Genomic DNA, 16,257 nt, shown 5'->3' with positions numbered 1-16,257 from the left:
CAAATTATAAAACTCCTCCATCACAAAGTCCTGCATTCAGAATTTGATTTTACTTGAAAGTACAGAAATATCATGAGCAACATGTACACTAAGAAAAGTAAAAGTATGACACAACACTGTATGCATGCCTCCTGTGTGTTATCATTAGGGCATGGTTATTAATGCAATAACATGTAATTGGTATTTATATGTTCTAAATTGTTGAAGTGGAGTTAAGTATGATGGACAGACTATACACAGTGTATCCAATCTGTGCATGATTATATACATATATATTCTCTGATGAACAGTTCTTCCATGTGAACAGTTTGACCACAGAGGCTTTGAATGAGCTCTTCTCTTTGAAAAGAAGGAACGACTGGAAAAGTGGGTGTCATTTTGTGCAGAATAGCATTTCTAAATTGTTCATATTTTATTACAAAATTGAACACAGTGTCACAATGATTTGAATAATAATTATAGTCTGATATGATTCCCCCCCCCCCACAAACAAAAAATACAGAGTCTTTGAATGTGCACATATATTTTGTTGTTGCGAAAGTTCAACTGCTGTATGCAAGATGTCTCCTGCTTCACTGAAAAGTCCATCCTCAGTTTGTGTGTGCACGGGAAGTTTCTGGTTTCCATACCACACTTGTGTAAGAAGCAGGATTGACCTCTGAGCTTCATGTCACAAACTCATGTCCCCTTCAGTGGATGAACGTGCAAAGGTTCTTCTGTGCAGCGAAGCTCAAACATCCAAATCAAGCAAAAGGGAAAGCGCGTGTTGCAATGTAGGGCATTAGCATATTTTTGTTTGTATACACGTCTTGTCATGTGGAAACTATAGAACTGAGATCTGAAAAGATTTTAGTTGGTCAAACAGTTCTCTGATCCAGATGCCTTGGCAGCATGAGCTGTAGTTTACGAGACCTTGACCAGCACATGGTCCTGCTAACTGTGAATAAGAAAATGATGTGCTTATCAGCAGAATCACATGGCAGCTGGAGAAAACCCTGTTCCACACTGACACTAGGCCAAGTTGTGAGGGTTTCCAGTCAGTGTTGCAATAAACTGCCTTATTAATGAAGTGGCTCCGTTTTCCAAGCTCGTGCCAGATGCTGACTGTGCTGCTCTGTGCGTGTGTGTGCGTGTGTGTGTGTGTGTGCCGATTGCAACTCTCTGCTCTCTTGTTTCCCCATCCTGCTCCCCATCACATTCTGTCTGTGTCTTTGGCAAAAGCAATGTGGGCGTCGTTTCTAAAGTGTCCTGGGACCACAGTGGATCCTTCCGAACCTCCACATTCACTCAGCACTTACATGCATCGAGGTGGAAGAAGTATTCAGATCCTTTACTTAGGTAGAAGTGGAAATCCAACGATATAGAAAACATTCATTTGAAATTTTAGCGATGGCTGTCTCATCATGTGAGCGGCATTTTAATGTTGTAACTGGTTGAGGTCAAGCAACAGCTTTTACTGTTGTATTATAACCTAGAACAAAGCGACATATGCATAATGTATAAGCTCATCATCCCTTTTGCACATAAATCTTTACTTGCCAAGTAACCATTAACTATAGATTTCATAAACTGAGGTGGAGTCCAAGGTACAATATCGCCCTCTGAGCTGTTGTGAAGTAGTGGTGAAAATGATTCAAATACAACACGTAAAGCACATCAGATTTTAGTTTTGTCCAGCTGTACTGAAGCACAGTGCTTGAGTAAATGTACTGACTTTCTTTCCACTCACTCAACAAACACACACATACTTGAGGAAGACGAATCTCTTCAGATGTACTGGATAAAGGGTTTCTGTAAAAGATGTCTTTTCAACAAATGGTGGATCAGATTCTAAAGGATCCAACTGGAGAATCTGGGTTTGAGGCCCATTTCAGCCAGAATACGCCCGGACAAAGAGTCTTGAAACCACACACTTATATCATCTCGTTCCGGAGTTAGAGGTTAGGAAAGTAAAATTTCTCCACTGGCAACGCTTCACTTAATCACAAAAGGAGATTCTTTGTAAAATCATTGTGTAAAATCCCAGTAATTGACTCGTCTATTCAAGTTCGATGTTTCACAAACATCAGTAAGAAACATTAAACTAACGATCCACAGAAGTTGGTCAAGGTGAGGTGAGACAGTTTATGTGCTTAGCACGTAAGTTCATTATTGACCTTGGAAATAGTCGTCTGACAAAACAATCCAAAATATTTCAAACTGAAGGTTGAAGCTTTCAACCATATTCCCATAAGATTTTCATCAGTGGATGGAGTTTGCTCAGTTGGAAATTGATCTGTCGTCAGACCAGCTAACTTCATCCATAAAAGTTTTATCTGTAAAAGTTTTATTATAATGTTAAACACTGAAGTTCAGTCTTGAGTTTAGAAATATCAGCTTGATGAAATAATCTCTGCAATGAAAACGGCATGCTAACGTTGAAAGCTCCAGAAAACCTGACCTGCATGTGGAAGAAGTCAGAGTATTTAATCTACAACAAAGGATCGAATTTAACAAGCTGATGATATGTAAAATCTTAGTCTGCAAAGTAAATATTAACTCCAGCTTTCAAATAAATATAGTGGAGTAAGATTTACAATATTTCCTTATGAAATTCAGCGGAGTTGAAATATAGAGCGGCCTTAAATAAGAAGTTCAGTAAAGAGCAGTAAAGTACAAGCGCCTAAACACTGTGATTAAATACAGAATTGACTAAATGTACTTTGCTACACTCCACCACTACAGCGGTGGTAGTTGCAACAGATCTCTGAGGGTCAGGCGGAAACATAGTTCAGCTCTACATTAAATATCAAATCAATCAATGCAAAATCCCGCAGTGACGGACGACACTCAAATGCACACCCACACAGATGTCAGCTCCACCGCACTGAGCTTCTCCACAGCTGCCGGTGATTTCTCCATGTGAGGAGGACATGGAGAAACATTAGACTCAGAAGATACGGCTCGTTGCAACACGACTCATGAGAGCAGACAGAAACAGAGTCCACAGTAATGAGCTACGGTCAAGACTTTCTGTCTGGACAGCAGCTGGTTTCCCAATTAATGGGGGACTCAGAATGCTTTCCACATCGATTTAATATAATGATAACTGCCCCATTCACTTACAACATGTTTGTCCCTGCACTGAACCAAGCTGTAGTAAAACAGGCCATGAAGAAACAAAAACTTGATTAAGCAATTTATGGTTATAAAAAGGACACTCATCATCATTAGAGTTTCAGTTTAGGGGAAGACTCACTGCTCCAGCGCCTGTTTTATTAACTGAAATATACTGGAAAGCATTTGCTGCGATGAAATGGAATGAACAAGAACGCAAATATGATTATGCTGGTGTTAATATTGATGCAGTGTGTTACTCTAGGGTAATTACAACGATGGTGTATGACATTGAACCCTACTATTTAGCCTACATTAGTCAAATCAAACTTTTAAACCACATCTCAGACATTTATTTTCTCAACCTACATGTTTCCAGTCACATATAAAGTGGTAGCTTTATGTAAAACAAGTCTGAGGTATATGGGGAACTTGCATGCACTGCTTTTGAAAAGGGTTGACATGTTGACCCACTGACGTACAGGAAGTGGGTCACTGTAGAGGCTCAACAGCAGACGGACCTCTGCTGCCACCTGCTGCTGAAAGACTGCGGATGGCGGTTACATCACCTGCGTCAGCTCCTCACTACAACCTGAGATATTCATTCAAGAGGCAGCAGACTGACTGCTATGAATAATGAGTTACCTACATCAAAATAAACGTTTGATTAATTACTCAATATTACTTATATACTTAATATCTGCCATGGCAAGTCAATTTTATATATGTCAATGAAAATCACAAATTTGCCTCAAATGGCTTTACAGCACCCTCTATCTGCAGACTGTTGATTTGGATTTTAAAAAAAGAGAAAAAGAAATAAAGAGAAAATAGAGATAAATAAACGTTTATAAATTGGATAGAAAATTAACCAACGACACTTTTTAATTTTTTTTTTACATTTTATCAACTCCAGGTTCTAAGAATTTGCTCATTTTACATTACAGTAAATTGAAAATCCTTATCCTCTATATCTTCTTTATCTACTGTGTACTGTTGGTTGAACCAAACGAGACATTTGATGACATCACCAGGGTTTTTATGATTCTCTGTTCCTCGACCAGATGATTTATTAACAGATTACTAATGAAAATAATCATTGTAGAAGTATATAGATACAACCATAGTTCAATTGCAATGTGGAGAAACAGAATGATGATACTACAGTGCCAAAAAATTGTATATGAAGAATATCAAATGTCCACTAGGTGGCACTTTTGCCACATCTATAACAGAATGGAAGTTATACTGGTGATCAGTTATATTAAAATAGTGTGTTTCTAGGTGCAGGAAATCTAAATATGAATATGGAATAAATACCATTGCTATAGAAACGACTCATTTCATTTCCTTGCCCTATATTTCATAACGAATGGCGCATTTTCTAATCAGCGTGGCACAGATTAACATTGCTGAATCTATTTCGATGCAGGCTTAGTGCTTCTTCATTTCAGTGAATGCACTCTGCTCGGTGGTTTATTTGAGAGGCCTGCCCACACCGAGCCTTCAATCCTATCCACTTACATTCGATCAATAATATTATTCCATTTATACAGCTATGACATCATACCAAGGCTTAGAAAAGCTCTGCTGTGAGTGCTATTCTTTTCAAATTCCTGGCAAGTTTTGATAAAACAACAGTATATTATTGAATTCTGACTGATACGTTTCAGACTGAGTCTCAAAAGCTATTCATTAGCTCCTTATTGCATGGGAAAAGAATTCCCCAGGGTGGACGTCAAAGCTTTTTGCAACGTTTTTTTTTGGTGAAGCAGTTAGGCAGGAGATGAAGGATGGAGGATGGCCTTTAGAGATGCAACCCCAGAGACAGGATACACACAGATCCATTGTCTCATCGGGCTTAATATTCAGCTCACTTTGCTCTATCACCAAGGCCAAGGCTCAAATCAGTTCAATATGGTGGCTGGCAGAGGACAGCTAACACAGTGGGTGCAGCCCACATACGAATACTCCCCAACACTGGTCTAGACACATGGGACACAGTACAGTGGTAGATTTTTTTTTTTTTCCCACGCTGCAATGTTACTGTCACATAATCCTTCTCATTGTGTCAGAAACATTTGGCGAATATGTAACTAGTTCAGCACGCCTGGTATGACTGATATGTGTGAAACTACGACATGCAAAGTGAAGGACAAAATATGTGCAAACTGAGGAGGCGTAAGTGTGCACAGTGGGCTTCGAATGTGTCTGTACATGCATATTCATAGTAAAACGCTTGTTACCTCCGACATAAAGTTGATAACCGGTTATATGACTGTAGAATGAACATACAGGGGTGAGCGAGGGCTCTCACCGTGAATGACAACCCCAAATCTGACCTTGATATGAGATACGGGGCCGCAGTCTCAGACAGTGAGGCAAGTCCGATGCCCAAGTTGGCCTGATACCGGCTGGCACTCACCTTGTCATCTATCTGAGTATGTGCGTATTTATGTGTGCTGTTGGCCGGAGAGTGATAGAGTACTGTAACCATCATCTGTTGCCATATGAATCATGCTGTAGCCCAGGAGGTGAGATTGTGCCATGGCTCCTCTTTCCATCTGCTCTGCTCTGGGGCTTTACGACATGTCTGGGGCTGCTGGCTGATCCCAGGACTGGATGGAGGTAGTCAAGTCGGGCTTTTTCACACATATTTCCAATGTTTTCTCAGCCAACAAACAATGATAAATGTGTTTGGGTATGTTCAACACAGGCTCGTAGACTGAATACACTGAGTTTGGTAGCCGATATTCACTTCTGGATTTCATTGGAAGAGAGTGACCTCGATTGTAATATAAACTGTATGTAAACTTCATCACAGAAATGACTGTGCCTTGGAAAACATTTGGCGCCAATGCAGTAGGTCAACTACAAACAAGTCTCAAAGTTTTAAACATTGAAATTGACACTCATAGGATGTAAGAACAAAACATAAGACAAACTTGATTCTGTATTTAATTTTTTTTATTATTGTTTGAGGCAGAAAATCAAAAGCAAACAGAAATTCCATTTACCTGCTGGTCCTGTCATAGCAGCAGACAGGACCCGCTGCTATGACTGGCTGTGGATGCCTATGGTCCAGCTAAGAGATGGCTTGATGACTCAACCCCCTGTTGTCTGTATGTTGAAGGATTGCTGCCCTTCAGGGAAGGCAGTAGGTTGTATAGTTATCTCCTGATTGGGCAAAATCACTACCCTGAAACCACACAACCTACTACCTCACCCCGTACGAACATCAGAAAGGTCCTACAGGTCGGCAAGCTTTGGCGTAGCTGGTACTCTAGAGCATTATGGTAGGGTGACATAGAAACACTATATTTTATTATGGTAAACAAACACATCCTCATACATTGTGACAATAAAAACAATTCATATCAAAACTGTCATGATTTGAGCTTTAATGTCTAAAACACAAACGATACAAGTAATCAGAATCAATTAGTTTGAGGAAAAGAGCAACACATCCTAAAAAAAAAAAAGAATAAGGAACTGTTAGAAACCACAGCTAAAGAAAAGGGGTGAAAATTAGATAAGAACATCTTCAGTTTTTGTGTTGATTGACCAGCAAGATATAACAACATGACATAACACATGTTTTTTTATTCACCATAAATTCTTAAAGTACAACCATGAAAAGCCTAAAAATACCTAAATTAACTATCAAATTCTGCGACTGGGTTATGTTCTTAGCAGTCAGTGGGTAAACATGCACATTCCAGTGTTGATCCAGATCCAAAAGCTCCAACAATGGCATCTGAAGACATTACAGCCACTTCAGGAAAGACAGTAAGTTGTATAGTTATCTGACAGGAAGGGTATCACCCTAAAACTATACAACCTACTACCTCACCCCAAAGGACAGTCTTTAAAAAACAAAGTCCTTTCAGGTCCCCGTTCATGCAGGTAATCCACTTTGACACACCTCACTGAATACAAAACAGCGGTTATGATTCACAGAAACACAAACACACATGCCACTCTCCTCTGGGACACCTCACCGGTGTGACTGGAGTCTGTGTGTTCAGAACACAATGTGACGACAGGGTCATCCGGTTCATGGCTCAAGCTCAAGAGGAATTCAAATGATCTAACAAGGCGCGCATGTCCCAAACAAATACTGTAGCCAAGATATTTCCATATTGAAATGCAACCAGTATATAACTTAGAGGGGGGGGGCAGTGACATCAAAAATTTGGATTTTTACTAAGAAATAGTTGAACCTCAAAACTATTAAAATGCAATGTTCCATTCATTAAATACTTTCCAAAAAACCATGCTTTGCTCAGTGTTCAGTAGGCCTGTGATCAGTGCTGAAAGATGGTGGAAAATGAGGTTGTTATCACTCAACAGATTTGGTTCCCAGCTTGCAGGTTGGGACCTTACAAGAGGCCAAGTAATGATTCAAAAGACAGAAATAATTTTGTTAATGAAACATGTCTCTGCAAATTTTGTTTTTTTGAGTCTTTAATTTTTTCTTTTTTTATTGTGAAGTACTTAGTTTTACTCTAAAAAATGATTCAAATTAAACAAACAAATCTCTCTCTGCTTGAACAGCTTGCAACTCATGCATTTTTTTTGTGCAGTTTTCTGTGCTTCAGAGAGGAGAGTGTTAACATCAGTGACCAGTGTTGAGAGTGGGCGAGCTCGAGCTATAGCTCATATCCTGGCCCACATGTGCGGAGCAGAGGGCCACAGCTGCTGCTGCCTCTGTTAATGTTTCTCACCTGCTCTGTAACACGCAGCGAAGGAGGGGTGGGGGTGGGGGTGGGGGTGGGGGTGGGGGTGGGGGGGGACGACACACTGGCCGATCGCCTCCTGCCTCCATCACGGTTTCAGCAGCATGTCAGGTAGCCTCCATCTGAAAATCCCCGAGAGGGAAAATCTGTTACTTCTGCACCAAAGGAAATGTAGAAATACTTCAGCACTGTGACTTCTACATTTGACTTCTGTGAGATGAATTGCAAACACCCCAGCGGCTGACAGTCAGTACGAGAGTGTTTTGCATTCTCAGGTGAAAGCATATTGTTTACTTGCAATTTGAGTATGTGGTTATGTGTGTTTACAGCATGCTTGTATGAAATTCTGTATGACTCATACTTGTGTGTTCTGTGAGAAATATTAGACAGTAGCGGCGTGCACAAATCCAAATACTCCAGCGATCTATCAGGTGCATGGTCGTTCCTATCTAAACAGAACAAACAGAATGCCGGTGAACGTGCTGTTTGCCAAACTATAGGCCATGATCAGGGTGCACTATGCTGATCAAGGCTTATAGCTGAGACACGTTTGTTGTTTTTGCCCACATTAAACAAGAAGACGATTCATGTGTGAGTGCAGGTGTTCTGTTTGTTCTGTGAGAAAGCCACACCATCCCACATGTTTAGCTGTCACAAGATGCTGACACAAAGTGACATCAGGTTAATCTTTGTCAGCACAAACCTCTACAGTAATATTATTCTATGTGTGAAGGCACAAATACAGCACGGCACAATACAAAAAGGTATGTCTTGAGCTGCGGGGCCCAATTGTTTCTGCTCAGTGGTGACTCTGAGGCTCTCTGCATTATTCAGCACTGCTTTACTTACACCGTAGCACTGGATGAGTGCATTTTAAGTATGCGCAGACACACACACCATTACAGGGTAAGAGACACACAGAGGAGCACACAGACACTTTGCATACAGAGACAGAGAGAAGGAAGAATACAGTATGGCAACCTACAGTATGCACACACACACACACACACACACATACGTTTACACATGCACAGGATAATGACAGAAAGAAAAAGAGCCACATAGAGGATACTGTGCAGGGAGTGTATTTACTTAGAATAGAATTCATTTCGAGCTAATTGTATTAAATTAAAATCAAACAGACCGAAACAAATTTACTATTTACATATCTTTCTTGAAAGGTGCTCGAAGCATTAGATCACTGTTTTGCAGGACATTCAAATGATGTTGCACATTAGAGAAACTTCCATCATATCCAAATCGAGCAATTTTTAATATGTTTTCATTTACATGCTTAAACACTAACTACATATGGGAAACTGTCTGCGGAGGGCATATCAGTGGTCATCTCCCAGTCTATTCTCATTGTGCAGACCTGCAAAAAGCTTAATGGTGTGGGCCCAGACTTCATAAGGTAAGGTCAAGGCACACTGTCCTCTCAGTCTGCTGACTGGACATACTTCAATCTAATATAGTAGATGGCTCTGGGGTCCTGACCAACAGAGAGGATGTCCAGGAAAGCTATTGCTTTCAAGTGCAGCCAGTTGCTATCATCCAGTGACAGGGAAATATTCACACTCGCACCCACACACACGTACTGCAGATGACCAATATGCAACGCAAGCATGCACGCGCACACACACACACACACACACACACACACACACACACACACACACACACACACACACACACACACACACACAGGCATGTACCCTTGTGCACACTTGTTTAGGGCTCTTTACACAGTTATGTAATTCAATCTAAAAACACCTCCTTTACTAAGAGCTTGTCCACCTAAAAAATTCAGCCTTCTTAAAAGTGTGCAAACTCAGCAAGCACTCCTTCACTTGAAAGCACAGCGTCTGTAACTGATACGCTGCTTTAGCCCTCCACCTCCATTAGCTGTTGAGAGGAGCCGGGGTGCAAAGTCGTGCTTACTACACTTCAGCGTCTCATAATGTCACACAAACACATATCTGCACTGTGGGGCATGCACACACAAAACACCTAAACAAATACATAGACGCACACAAGGACACAGTTTCAAATTCACACGCACACACACACACACACACACACACACACACACACACACACACACACAATGACACACAAACATGGAAAAATACCCTTTGGAGGGTATAAGGTAAAACGTGATATTCATTTACCTCATCACATTTTCACACGTCGTTTGCAGCAAAGACACGCACTGCTTAAAAAGCCACCTTAATTCAATCACACTTAAGTCTAAGTGCTACAGTGCCTATCAATCAATACCAAAGCTGACTTTCACTGCAGTGATAGTCAGATGGAGTGGAGTGCTGTAACCTTGTAACCTGATCTTTGGGGTTCTGGCGGTCTGTGGTCAGTCAGTACGGCGGGTGATTCGGAAAAAGAAGCTGGACATTTACACAATATGCATCCCCATATTCCCAATGCAAATATTTCTACTCATCTCTCACGCTGTGATTAAAAAACATTACCATTGAATCATTAGTTTAGTCTATGTGGTCCAGGTTGTAGATTCCTTTTCTTAATTTAATTTGTACCTGGATAGATCAGGATCTTTTGTGAAAAAGTCCTCGCAAAAACAAGGCTTTGTATCAAGAGACAGAGATGTGTCTGTAGCAGGGAGTATTGTAAAAATGTTAAGCGCAGAAAGTTGGCATCACATTTCTAGTGAGATTCATGGTCTTTTACTCATTCTAAAATCAGACATTATGTCATAATTTTGCCATATTTAGACAATTTCATTAAGGGGATTTTTGAGCCACTTGAACTTTGTGTTTTAGGGGGTTTTGTGGGTATTTATACCAAATAACTTGGGGAGTTTCAGGAAAAGGCACTCTTCTTCTGACTCTCCCTCAGATTTACCCATTGCCTCATAGCCGAGCCTGTGTGGATGCCTTTTGGCTCCACAAGATTATGTAAGTGCTTATGGTTGAGTTTTGCAAGTATACCCAGTATATGTGCTCAGGCCTTGTGTTTATACCTGTGTGGCTTCCTTTATATCAGGGATGTGGTATAGGTATAGGTATATGCACGCGATTGTGTGCATGCATTTTTCTTTTGTCCAACTACATGTGAGCCCTGCTACAAGTGAAGTGGTGTCTGGGCGCAAACAGGAGGAATCCAGATAGACACGGTGGAGCATTTATAAAGGGAAGCATGGCTTCTGTGCCCCCCCACAGCCCCCTCAGGGTAGCACAGCAGGCATGACCCATCTATTTATACCAGGGCTAGGGGGAGGCAGGGGGAGGAGGGGGAGGACAGGAGCGGGGGAAGAGGAGAGGCTGCATGGGCAGGTCCTGTTACACATGCCAGGGGGGATGGCTGGGGCAAGCCACAGGGGGATTCTGCTCAAAGTCAGACAGGCTGACCTCCCCGTCACCTCTGCATGAGGCAGATATTGAGCTTGTGTGAGTGTGTCTTAGGAGAGTGAGAGAAAAGGCAATTTATGGGTGCGTACGAAGGTGTTTGATGTATGTGCCTATGTGTGCACATGGGGCTACATGTTTGCATTAATGCATGCATAATGTATGCACTTGTGTATGTGTGCATGTGTGTGTGTGGTGTTTGTGTGTGCAGATCAACATGTGTATACATGTGTGATGGAGTATGCATGTACTCACGCCTATGTGCATAATATGTGTGTCTGCCTGTCAGGCTGTGAGATGAACCGGACCAAGTGACCCACCCCATCCCCCAGCAGAGCCATAAACATGCCAGGTGAAGAGGGCTGGATAAGGCAAAGTTAGCTGATCCCACTGCGGCCCCCCGGCCCCATCCTTAGAGGTAAAAAACGACCCCAATCATTGTAATGACAGGGCACGCAGCGGGGGTCACCCAGACCACTCAGCCCAACCTTGCCAGCTGCTTCTCATCTCTCACACACAGTATATAGTCACATGTACATAGAGCAACATACACACACTCGCATGCATGTGCGTGCGTGCACACAGACATGGTGAGGCTGCAGGATGCACAGCAGGGCGCAGGCCTGCAGAAAGGTCTACATGGAAATGACTTGTTTATGAAGGGTTCGCAGGTGTCTATTACAATTGCAATAAATATCATGACGCCTAAACCACAATGCCTTTTAACGGTTTCCATCATGATACTCATTAATGCTCATGGTACTCAAGCCTATAGGCTGAAAAGACTACATTCATAGCTGATGATTAAACCAAGGACACTTACCTCATTAATCATAAGAAGTTAAAACATGGATTTTTGCTTTTTTTCTTCGCCATTCCATTTTTATATCAGGAGATCTTTGCTTTAATGGCTTTCCATACTATAACCACAGGCAAAAAAATGTTCCTACAATGCAGTATTTCAATATTCATCACATAGAAATCAAATATTATCTATTGTTTTCCAAGGTATTCACAGGCATAGTCCTTGCTCCGCCATGCTAATGGGAGCTGGTGAAACGTGCACTGCCATGTGGCTGCTGGTGACCTGTAGGGCCCCTGTCTATTAGGGGAAGTCTATAGTCCTCACACGTCTGCATGCCCAGCTCTGCTCTGGCCTGCCTGCAGGGCCCCTTTCAGCTCGGGCAGTGCCCCATCGAGCTGCATCTGTCGCCAGCTATATTTAGAGGGTGGGACAAATACCTTTCTCCCTGGATATGAACTTCAGCTGACAGACAGAGGGCCAGAGTAAGCAGACAGGGATCTGTACAGTTTGTAACCTTGAAGAGCTTGTTGCCCCCAGGCTACAGCTGGCTGTAGTCAGACTCACTACAGTGCTTAGCAGTTACAGCTGAAAGCTACAGCTGTAAATACTGCACAGCTAACCACAGTTAGCATTGAAAAGCTTGGTTTGGCAGCAGTTATTAGCATCAGTGCCTATAGTTCCAGGACTGCTGCCAGCATGAAGTGGAATATACAGTAATGGACGCTGATAAAGATATTTAATACTTCTCCCTCTGTGAGTGACAGAAGAATAATGAATACATTTCTGTGGATTTGAATCACCTTCAAATAGTCCTACATTTCTGCCTATAAGCATTTGTGTGTGTGGCAGTGCCAGCGAGGCAGCCAGTGTGTGATATATGACCATGTTGCACGGCCATCTGCTCTATATAACCATAAACAAACGCAGGCAGGCCAGCTTCACAGTATCATTTCCAAGGAGTCTATGGCGGATAAATGTATTCATGCTTTAGTCTCTGGGTAGATGTTGTAGAGATATGTCCTAGAAACAGGCCACAGTCATGCAATAGCATTCATAATTCATTCCACAAACACAATATGGAGGCCACTCTGTCCCATATGCAAACACATGGCCAGATTAAGGAGTGGAGAGCCAAAGGGAACAGAGTGCATTCTGAACTGTAAGCAAAGCCATTGACTGTCTGTCTGTCTCAATGAGAGCTTGTCTGTGACAGGCCTAAATAGGCCAGGTTTTACTGCTGGAGGGACCTCTGCTATATTTTGCACCTAGAGTCTAAATCAGTTACATGCCAGCAGATACACACTGATACAGCGAGGGGTTCTTTACAACATCACTTCAGGCCATAAACAGATATAGTACCCCTATATACACTTGTGCCATTTCTCTGAGTAAGCTGTCACTAGGTTTTAGGTCAACTTTTATGTGCGTTTGTCACGTAAATATATGTTGATGTCTTCTACAATTATTTAAAAAGAAGGCACCAAATGTTGCAAGAGGTTGGCACACTGGTCAGTTTACCAGCTGAGTTGCAAACATAAGACACCCAAGCAATCAGTGTCTTTGTTAATAATTCAGGCGCTACCATGAGTGACAGTAAGCAAGTAAAACTACTTCATATGTGAGAGATTGAACAACATTTGAACTGTTTCAACATTTAAAGGCTAATTCCATTAATGGTGAATGTGGAGGGAAAAAAAATCGATGTACAACAGATGAATATTTGTTAAATTGAAATAGATCTCACTAATCTCCAAACTCGGCTACATCTGATATATTAAGTAAATGATTTCATTTCGATGGAACAGTAGAGTCAAATGACAGAAACCACAACTGGCGAAAACAACCCCTCGCTCCCCGCGGTGTATGCTAAAAACGCTGGATGATTTTGTGTGACTTTGTCAGGTAAGTTTAGCAATGGGCTGGTCAGGGGAAAAGCAGCAGCAGACGCCTACTGAAAGCTTGATATAGTATCAGTGGTCTTAGGGTCAGATGAGAGGAGGATTTTAATAACATCTGCACATGTAATCATACGCCTGGCGCATACAGGGTTCCAGAGCCGCGGGCAGCTAGCTACCGCTGCTGGAGTTTTGTAGGGTGGGGCCTGGGGTAACTGAGTGCATGTGATACAGGCGCAGTCAGGTTTGAAGCTACGGCTAGCAGTGCGCTGTGGTTAGGGTGGAGACAGGTACATAAGCAGAGGTTAAAGCTTTACCCTGGCTCTAGAGTACTGTAGGCAGGCAGGTTGTGTTACTATGGGGCCAGTCTGCTGGGGTCTGGGTGATGTGGAGGAAAGAGGGAGGACTGGATGGAGGGTGGAGGGTGGGTGGAAGGGGGTCATGCAGCTGTGGGCCCTGCCAGCACATTTGCCCCCACTGGAAAAGAACCGTTTATGGCGTCCACCCAAGGTCAGCTCTTTGAGAAGAGGAGCTGGGAAGGATCCAGAGGGGAGGCTGATTGTTTGTATGCAGTCAGTCGGTAACAATTAAAAACCTCTCCATAAGGAAAAGACATATTAAATATTCTATCATTGTACACTGGAGCACCTCTTTTCTCCAATTCTTCTTGCTCCTCCCTGTCTATTTTAATTTGCTGCTTCAACCAGCATCCGGTTGCACCCACTTTTTCTCCCCTACTTCACTCTGTCCTTCTCAGACTGCTACCTGACTACTTTGGCAGTGATTCACAAAATGGCGGCGGGGAGCTGAGAGCTGGAAGGCAGAGAGTGGAAGCCATTTTCTAACAGATCCAGGCCCTGGCACAGAGAGAGTCAAGACTTCCTATGCCTAGTGGACAATTAAGATTGCACCCCGTGTGTTTTCTGTGCATGTGCACTAAAGATTATGTTTGTTTTTTGTTTTTGTTTTTTCTTTATCTACTGCACTAACAAGCCATTGGGACCACTTGGCCTTTCAAATGGGATAAAGGCACAATATTCAGCCATTATGATTTAATCTAATGCAGGCTTGCATTATAATAGGTCTGAGAGAGAGAATGAAAATAGATGTAGACAGAGCAGATACATGCCATGCATAAAACAAAGGAAACTTATGCAGCATCTAATTACAAACTTCATCTCATTAAATGAAATGCAAGACAACACAGTGGCATTACAATACATCATTAAATAACAACATATTCAATTTACAATACATTATGGTACTTACAATGCTGCTGCGATCGCCAGTCTGTCTGTCCGTGATTTCACTTGTTGGCCAAATTGGTTGTGCCTGTGGCTGGAGTCAAAACCCATCTTACTGCCTACAAGCGGGAGAGAGAGAGAGAGAGAGAGAGACGGAGAGAGAGAGAGTGAGAATTGTAGCGTCCAAGGGAGAGACAATTTACAGCGATAGAAACAGAGAGAAAGAGAAAACAACAGAGAGAAGCAGAAACAGTGAGAGTGATCAGTTGGAGAGCCAGCAGCAACAGCAGCAGCAACAGCAGCAGCAGCAGCAGCAGCAGCAGAGGGCTGTAGGGTCTCCTCTCTGTAGCCTGTTTACTAATAAGCTCGCCCCACGGTCTTGCCTGGCCAAGGAAACTCATTAGTGGAACATGTAACACACCGCACCCTCTCTGCTGGCCTGTACACCGGCCAACTCTCACTGCCGCATGCTCACCCAACACCAACACACAAGCTCCGCCGTGGTCTTGGCCTTGCCCAGTAGCACCCACTCGCTGCATACGTGCACACATTTTGGCATGCTGTGTTACTGAAAGCCTACAGTGTCATGTGCGTGGGTGAAGTGGTGCATATGCGTGTACTTGTGAGCATAATAAGTGATTTTCTGCACATGCGGGCACAGTATGTTCACGTTCACACATGAGGGCATGTACGGACTGCGCAGAGTCAATGTACGAGGCAGCTTTTCACATGTGCCCGTGTCTTCCAGTCCGTATTTATGTATGTATGTGTGTATGTATGTGTGCGATGTGAGGACCATTGTTTGGAGGTGAAATGGGACAAAGGACAGGAGAGGTAGTTAGTCATGATTAGTCAAATCTCAGATTGCAGGAAAATAAAGAGGGTGACAGAGATAAAGAGAGACGCGACCGTCGTCCTCTAGCAGACCAAGGAGGACACTGCCAATTAAAGGCCTCCACTCGACGCGGTGGCGGCTGTTGAAGGGTGATAATTCTGTACAAGGACGCTAATTACAGCGCGGGACACAGCCTTGCCAGGGAAGGGTCTTTTATATATTGTTTCTAATGTTTGTAATTACAGTGCAGTGCCTTGGACTGC

At 42.6% G+C, this 16,257-nt stretch overlaps 1 long non-coding RNA gene across 7 annotated transcripts in view; it reads right to left on the bottom strand.

Moving 5' to 3' along the window:
* Positions 1 to 6,045: 6,045 nt before the first annotated feature.
* The window catches only part of LOC130175866 (uncharacterized), a 52,617-nt gene continuing 42,405 nt past the window's right edge, over positions 6,046 to 16,257 (bottom strand). For all 7 annotated transcript variants that reach the window (XR_008828796.1, XR_008828794.1, XR_008828790.1 and 4 more), the window contains 2 exons: positions 15,185 to 15,278; positions 6,046 to 7,957 (listed from right to left, as the gene is read on the bottom strand). This is a non-coding gene — a long non-coding RNA (uncharacterized LOC130175866). The remainder of the gene's footprint in view (positions 7,958 to 15,184; positions 15,279 to 16,257) is intronic.

The sequence above is a fragment of the Seriola aureovittata genome, chromosome 10 (assembly GCF_021018895.1).
Source record: "Seriola aureovittata isolate HTS-2021-v1 ecotype China chromosome 10, ASM2101889v1, whole genome shotgun sequence".
NCBI lineage: Eukaryota > Metazoa > Chordata > Actinopteri > Carangiformes > Carangidae > Seriola > Seriola aureovittata.
This window is presented reverse-complemented; position numbering and strand designations above follow the sequence as displayed.